Source organism: Cebus imitator, unplaced genomic scaffold (assembly GCF_001604975.1).
Source record: "Cebus imitator isolate Cc_AM_T3 unplaced genomic scaffold, Cebus_imitator-1.0 Scaffold240, whole genome shotgun sequence".
NCBI classification, from domain to species: Eukaryota; Metazoa; Chordata; class Mammalia; order Primates; family Cebidae; genus Cebus; species Cebus imitator.
In genome coordinates, this window is record NW_016107555.1 from 1,865,092 (window position 1) to 1,873,664 (window position 8,573).

Here is an 8,573-nt window from a genome sequence, read left to right on the forward strand (position 1 = left end):
TTTTTTTTTGAGATGGAGTCTCATTCTGTCACCCAGGCTGGAGTGCCATGATCTCGGCTCACTGGAACCTTCACCTCCCGGATTCAAGAGATTCTCATGCCTCAGCCTTCAGAGTAGCTGGAACAACAGGGATGCGTCACCACACCTGGCTAATTTTTGCATTTTTAGTAGAGGTGGGGTTTTACCATGTTGGCCAGGCTGGTCTCGAACTCTAGACCTCGAGAGATCCACCTGCCTTGGCCTCCCAAGGTGGTGGGATTACAGGTGTGAGACACCGTGCCCAATCTCTTTTTCTTTTCTCTCCTCTCTTCTCTTCCTTTTTTTTTGAGACAGGGTCTCCCTGTCACCCAGGCTGCAGTGCAGTGGCGTCATCACAGCTAACTGCAGCCTCGACCTCCTGGGCTCAAGCAATCCTTCCACCTCAGCCTCTCTAGTAGCTGGGACTATAGGCACGCACCACCATGCCCAGCTAAATAAAACAAATGTTTCTGGAGAGGAAGTCTCACTATGTTTTCCAGGCTGGTCTCAAACTCCTGGGCTCAAGTGATCCACCTGCCTCAACCTCCCAAAGTACTAGGATTATAGGCATGCACCAGTGCACCTGGCCTGGTGGGGTTTTTTTTTTCCCCTATATTGAAAGGCATCACTTTTGAAGTTTTCTATTTTCTTTCATATCCTCAAGTAATTTGATGTGACCCATTTGTGATGGCTCATGAACCCAGAGAAGATGTGGCAGTTTTACTGTTCTGTGTATCTTCTGTTCTTTCTGGTTTACTCTTACACTCGTAATGCATTTATTCATTCCACGAATAAGGATTAAAAGCCTGTTCCATTCCAGGTACTTTTCTGGGTGCCGAGGCTACATCATTGAGCAAATGAAGTTCCTGCTTTTAAGGCATTTACATTCTAGAGAGAGGTAATACGTCTATTTATATACAGGACAATAAGTAGAGAGATAGTTAAGGGGAAAAGGTGTAGTCAAGTTAGAGGACAGAGTGGGGCTAAAGGGGCTATTTTTATTTTATTTATTGTTTTGAGATGGAGTCTCATTCTGTCACCTAGACCTCAAGTGCAGCAGCGCGATCTTGGCTCACTGCAGCTTCTGCCTCCCAGGTTCCGGTGGTTCTCCTGTCTTAGCCTCCTGGGTAGCTGGGGCTACAGAGATGCGTCACCATGCCTGGCTAATTTTTGTATTTTTAGTAGAGACAGGTTGTCACCCTGTTGGCCAGGCTGGTCTTGAACTCCTGATTTCAGGTAATCTGTCCACCTCGGCCTCCCAAAATGCTGAGATTACAGGCGCGAGTCACTGCGCCCTGCCTGTGAAGGGGCGATTTTAGATGGGATGGTTGCTGATAAGGGCTATTGAGCAGAGATCTGAATCAGGGTGAACGATGAGAAGACAGACTTGGGGAAGAGGGTTTGAGGCCATGCGAAGGGCCTGAGGCAAGAGAGTGCTTCACTTGCTTAGGTCGAGCAAGGCTGGCCTTAGAGTGAGGGCAAGTGGTAGGAGATGCAGTCGGAGGTGGACCCTGTCAGCCACTGTCCCCTTGATTGCCATTTGCCAGCCACCTGGCCTCGTCACATTCCCGGAGCACGCCTGTCCTTGCTGCCCTGCGCCTTTTCTCCTGCTGTTCTCCAGAGCATCAGTGTTCTTTCCTTAGGCGTTCTCATGAGTGCCTTCTCATTCTGCCTTTTAGAGAAGTACATTTGTTTACATCTTTTTTTTTGAAGGAAAATCTGTATTATTTTAATTATTTTTATGTACTGAAAACTCAGCAGTGTACATTTAACACAGTTTGGTGGCAGGTTCTTTAGCTGGCAAATGGCAATCAAGGGGACAATGGCTTAACAGGGTCCACCTCTGACTGCATCTCCTACCACCCACCCTCGCTCTAAGGCCAGCCTTGCTCAAGTTAAGCAAGCGAAGCACTCTTGCCTCAGGCCCTTTGCATGGCCTCAAACCCTCTTCCCCAAGTCTGTCTTCTTGTTGTTCACCCTGATTCAGATCTCTGCTCGATAGACCCTTTCTGAGATTGGCAGTGCGGGCCACAGACTTGGGACCCAGGGCACTGCCTCCCCAGTGACAGTGGATCTCATCACGTCTGTCTTTGTAATTGGTCCTGATAGCTTCCACCAGCTTAGCCAAAGTGACTTTGTCTTCCTAGTTAACCCATGTGAAGGCGACAGTGGTGCAGGTCTCCCCGTGGACTGGACTTCCCAGTCTTACCTTTTCCTTTTTTATTTTTGAGATGGAGTTTCACTCTTGCTGCCCAGGCTGGAGTGCAGTGGCATGATCTCAGCTCACTGCAACCTCTGCCTCCTGGGTTCAAGCGATTCTCCTGCCTCAGCCTCCCAAGTAGCTGGGATCACAGGCATGCACCACCACACCCAGCTAATTTTGTATTTTTGGTAGAGACGGGGTTTTTCTATGTTGGTCAGGCTGGTCTCAAACTCCCGACCTCAGGGGATCTGCCTGCCTCAGCCTCCCGAAGTGCTGGGATTACAGGTGTAAGCCACCACACCCAGCCTGCCTTCCCCTTGATAGTGCAGTAAGGGACCCTGTTTTACAACACAGGGCAGGCAGGAAGACAGCCAGCTCTAGGGGATCCACGTCATGTGCAGTGATTGCCAACTGAGCCTTTTTATTCTCTACCAAGGTGGTGACGGTATTAACTCCTACTTGAAGGACAGGTGGTCTCTTAGTGGGGACGTCCCCTTTGCCAGCCACTTTCTTCTCAGCCTAGAGCCAACAGCCTCACTTCTTCTTCTGCTTTGTCTCTGGTCTGTACTTGTGGGCCAGCTTAAGCAGCTGCGTCGCTGTTTGGCGGTCCAGGGCCTGGGTGAGCTGGTTCATCGCAGGAGGCACCTTCAGCCTCTCTCTCTCTCTCTCTTTTTTTTTTTNCACAGAATGGGAAAAATAATTTTATGTTTTACATTACGCTTTCATCCATCCATTCATTACTTCAGCAAGTACTTATCAAGTTCCTTGGATGTGTTCGGCTCTGTGCCAGATGCCTAGGTCCCTGGTAACTTGAAGCTTCCCTTCTAGTGGAGGGAGGTGGAAAACACACAGATGTTATGAATATCCCTTAAAATATCTCAGATCTTGCCACTGAGGGAGTTTATCTCTGGCCATCTTTCTGTCCAGCTCTGTTTACTTCCAAGTTGTACCCCATCTAATTCATTTCATCTGGAGAGCACCCCTGTGCCCCGCACCCTCAGTCCTCCTTCATGTTCTCCTGCCTGGGGAATGAAGTTTTTCCTTCCTCGCTTCCCGTTTCTCCCTTTCATTAAATGATTTGTTTGCCACACTTTCTTACTATCAAAATGAAGAACCCTCCCTCCCCCTTCCTTGATGTCAGTGGTTTGAGGAGTTTCCTTCTCTCTTTTGCAGCAGAGCCGGGGAATCGCCTGTGTCATTTACAATATTCTTTCTAGTAGCCATATTGAAATTCCTGATTTTTTAGCGGGGGCGGGTATGGAGTCTCATTCTTGTCCAGTGGTGCGATGGTGCCATCTCGGCTCACCGCAACCTCTGCCTCCTGGTCAAGCAATTCTCCTGCCTCAGCCTCCTGACTAGCTGGGATCACAGGCTAATTTTGTATGTGTGTATTTTTAGTAGAGACGGGGTTTCATCATGTTGACCAGGATCCTCTTAAACTCCTGACCTCAGGTGATCTGCCCGCCTTGGCCTCCCAAAGTGCTGGGATTACAGGTGTGAGCCACCATACCTGGCCTTCAAAATATGTTTTATGTACTCCAGTAGTTCCAAAATGTTATCATTTTGACATGCAATCCATTTAAAAATTAATAAGATGTTTTGTATTTTTTTTTTTTTTTTGAGACGAAGTTTCTGTCTCCCAGGCTGGAGTGCAGTGGTGCAATCTCAGCTCCCTGCAACCTCTGGCTTCTAGGTTCAAGCAGTTCTCTGCCTCAGACTCCCGAGTAGCTGGGACTACAGGGTCCTGCCAACACGCCTGGATAATTTTGGTATTTTTAGTAGGGATGGGGTTTCACCATATTGGCCAGGCTGGTCTTGAACTCCTGATGTTGTGATCTGCCTGCCTCGACCTCCCAAAGTGCTGGGATTACAGGCATGAGCCACGACTCCCAGCCCACTTTCAGCCTCTTGTGGAGGGTTGCTCTCTGCCACTGCAACCTGAAACATCGGGGCCATTTTAGAAAGCAGGGGAGGTCCCTTTGGGCTGGATGTCCTGTCCAATGCCAAAATTCTTAGGCCCTTTCTAAAACAGGGGATTCAGCAGTTTCTTGGCTTCCTGCTTCTTCACGACAGCAGGGGCCAGAGCCACCTTCTTCCCGTAGTCCTTCGTTCTTTTTGGCATCTTGGGCAGCGGGAGGGCAGATTGTTTACTTCTTTATTGACTTGCCCTTGCACCCCGACTGGCATATAAGTAGCACGTGGGTCGAGACCATGTCTGTTTGATTGCTGTGTACTCCCAGGATTTATTATAGCACCTAGGACTCAGCAGGCTCTGACAGATGTTTGTTAAGTAACTGAACAAAGATAAACTTCTGGTGGCTCACACCTGTAATCACAGCACTTTGGGAGGCCAAGGCGGGTGGATCACCTGAGGCCAGGAGTTCTGACCAACATGATGAAACCCAGTCTCTACTAAAAAATATAAAAATTAGCCGGGCATGGTGGCTCATGCCTGTAATCCCAGCACTTCGGGAGGCAGAAGTGGGCGGATCGCCTGAGGTCAGGAATTTGAGACCAGCCTGGCCAACATGGTAAAACCCCATCTCCACTAAAACTATAACAATTAACCAGGTGTGGTGGTAGGCTTCTGTAATCCCAGTTACTCGGAAGGCTGAGGCAGGAGAATCACTTGAACCCAGGAGGCGGAGGTTGCAGTGAGCTGAGATCGCGCCACTGCCCTCCAGTCTGGGTGACAAGAGTGAAACTCTGTCTCAAAAAATAAATAAAAATAAAAAAAACAAAGATAATCTTGTATTGGTTGGTAAGTTTCCCTAAGTAGTTTAATTCACTTTATAAAAACATGTCCCTCTTTTACTGGGAAGAGAGAACCAGGAGAAGAACAGAAAAGACAACCACAACCAAATATGTCCCCACTTCTCATCTTACCTCCATCTCCCATGTTATTACCAAATAAACAGTTCGTATTCCTGGGATTCCCCTGTTTGACATTTTTCGATTCTCATGACCTTCAAGTCTATTCCATATGAACACTGAGGGTCTGGGATTTCTGTTACCACGTGGATCAAGCTCTTACCCAACATATTTTCCCATTGCTCCTGGGCTTTCTTTTCACACAGTCTTCATAACATTAACCTTATAAGGCATATACATATTTCTTTCTTTCTTTTTTTGAGACAGGGTCTTGTTCTGTCACCCAGGCTGGAGGGCAGTGGTGCAATCACAGCTCACTGCAGCCTTGACTTCCGAGGCTCAAGCAATCCCTCTACCTCAGCCTTCTGAGTAGCTGGGACCACAGGTATGAGCCACCATGCCTGGCTAATTTTTAAATTTCTTTTTGTAGAGACAGGGTCTCACTATGTTGCTTGGGTTGATCTTGAACTCCTGGGCTCAAGCGATCCTCCCACCTCGGCCTCCCAAAGTACTGGAATTAGAGGCGTGAGCCACCACACCCGGCCCAGACCTGGTCTTTCCGTCCTGACTTCTTGCTAAGTGGTGACAGTGTGCCTCCTTTTCCATCCTGCCACAGTAGATGGGTTTCTTTTCTTTTCTTTTTGTTTGTAGAGACAAGAGTCTTGCTTTGTTGCTCAGGCTGGTCTCAAACTCCTGGCTTCAGACAGCCCTCTTACCTCGACCTCCCAAAGCGTTGGGATTACAAGGGTGAGATCCTGCACCTAGCCAAGTAGATGGGCCTCTATTCCATGCTGTTGAACGCAATTTCTAATTAACTAGAGGAGGTGAGATTTGATCAGGGCTTTGAAGGATGTGAGTAGCAACGAACTGGGAGAAGGAGGCCAAAGAAAGAGTAATTCCTAGAAGCTCTGTTTAGGTTTAGGGCTTCTGAATAACAGGGATTCATCATCCGAGTTGCTGAATTAGACTAGGATTTCTTAAATACTAAAATTGGTCTTGGGAATGAACCTGCAAGAAGAAAAAAACCTAATAAAAATAGTAGCAGTAGCAGCAGTACTAGTAATAGCTGGCCGGGCGCGGGCACAGGCGCTCACACCTGTAATAACAGCACTTCGGGAGGTCAAGACTAGACAATCGCTTGAACCCAGGAATTCAAGACCAACCTGGGGCCGGGCGCGGGGGCTCACACCTGTAATCCCGGTACTTAGGGAGGCCAAGGTGAGTGGATCACCTGAAGTCAGGAGTTTGAGACCAGCTTGGCCAACGTGGAAAACCCTGTCTCTACAAAAAGTTCAAAAAAGTAGCTGGGCATGGTGGTGGGCACCTGTAATTTCAACTGCTTGGGAGGCTGAGACAGGAGAATTGCTTGAACCTGGGAGGTGGAGGTTGCAGTGAGCCACGATCGTGCCATTGCACTCCAGCCTAGATGACAGAGCAAGACTCTGTCTCAAAAAAAAAAAAAAGAAGATCAACCTGGGCAACATAACAAGACCCTGTCTCTGCAAAAAATGAAAAACAATTAGCTGGGCATGGTGGTGTGTGCCTGTAGTCCCAGCTACTCAGGAGGCTGAGCTGGGAGGATCACCTGAGCCTGGGAAGTCTAGCTAGGCTGCACCACTGCACTACAGCCTGGGTGACAGAGCAAGACCCTGTCTCAAACTAATAACAATAACTAACACTTCCAATGTAATAAGCTCTGTTCTAAAGGACTTACATGTGTTACCTCCTTCAGTCCCCACAGCTACTCTTTGATGAAGGGCAGCTCCCATTTTATGGTTGAGGAAACAGGAGCAAAGAGAGGTCAAGCAACCTGCCTGAGGCTGCACAGCTAGGAAATGGACGAGCCAGGATCCGAGCCCAGGCAGTGTGACCTGAGCCTGAGCTCATGAGTTCGTGCCAGGCAGAGTTCGACCAAAACCTTGGACTCACTCCTGTCTCCTTTCCTTCAGTGACTAAGAGGATTCCTGAGATGGATGTGCAAACATGAAGTGTTGACTGTTCTTCCATGAGAACGTACTTCTGGATTCTACTCCTCAGCTGCTGCTGCTAAGCCAATCAGGTGGTCGTTTGGCAACACCCTTCTGTAGGTTCTCTTTGTTGTTTTGGGGATCCTACTGAGTTAATTTTCCCCTCATTTTATGAGACATAGAGGTTCTTGCTATATCTTATTCCCCACCCCAAATTCTACTTATTTATACTGAGCTGCGGTAAAAATAATGATCCCAAGTACATGCAGGGTTTCTTCCAGCCTCTAGGTTCTGGCTTTATCTTCCGCTGCTCCTTCTCGGATGCCCCTCCAAGAACCGGAATCCGACCCTTTACGTCCAGATCAGGACAAACTCACAGAGCTGTTTGCGACCTACTGGTTTAGAACTAGTTCAGAATCTGCTTGTTATGGTTTATGAGAAGATGAGTACAGAAATTGAAAGCAAATGAGCATAAGAGGCTTTTTAGCAATCTAGCATTACCCCCAACATCCAAGCACGAGATCAGGGAATTCATCTCGACAGGGTGTGGTCCCCTTTGGATGCTGTTGAGCTTGCGATGAGTTGCCTGCTGCTTGAGCTGTGTTAAAGTCATGGGCAATAGGACTGATTTTTGGTTCCTGAAGGGGTGGAAATGAAAACAAAACAAAATCAAACCAAACCAAACAAAGTAAAACAAAACAAGTGACCCTTTATCACAGATAGTTTGAGAGTCACTGCTCTAACCCGTATCAAATTTTTCCACTTGTGAATCACCGTAGTATTGCAGTCTCCAACACACAATCTAGGACTGGCCCATAAGGTTTATTTTTGTTGAGACAGAGTCTCACTCCATGGCCCAAGCTGGAGTGCACTGGTGCCATGTCGGCTCACTGCAATCTCCTCCTCCTGCCTCCCTGGGTTCAAGTGATTCTCCTGCCTCAGCCTCTTGAGTAGTTGGGACTACAGGCATGCACCTGGCTAATTTTTTTGGTATTTATAGTAGAGACAGAGTTTCACCATGCTGGCCATGCTGGCCTCAAACTCCTAGCCTCCAGTGATCCACCCACCTGGGCCACCCAGAGTGCTGGGATTACAGACGTGAGCCACTGCACCCAGCCTGGAACATACAGTTTTTATTTATTATTTATTTATTTTATTCAGTTTTTATTTCATAGAGATGGGGTCTTGCTTTGTTGCCCAGGCTGGTCTCAAACTTCTGTCCTCAAGTGATCCTCTCTCCTGAGCCTCCTAAAGTTCTGGGATCACAGGAGAGTGCCATCATGCCTAGCTAATTAAAAAATGTTTGTTTGGTTTTTTTTTTTTTTTTAAATGATTTTGAGTCTTATATTTAAGTCTTTAATCCATCTTGAGCTCCCATTCACAATTGCTACAAAGAGAATAAAATACCTGGGATTACAATTAGAATTGTATGTGCATATTTTCAAATTTTATATAGTGTTATATACACATGTACACATACCTACACATATGTGCATGCACTTATTTTTTTTGAG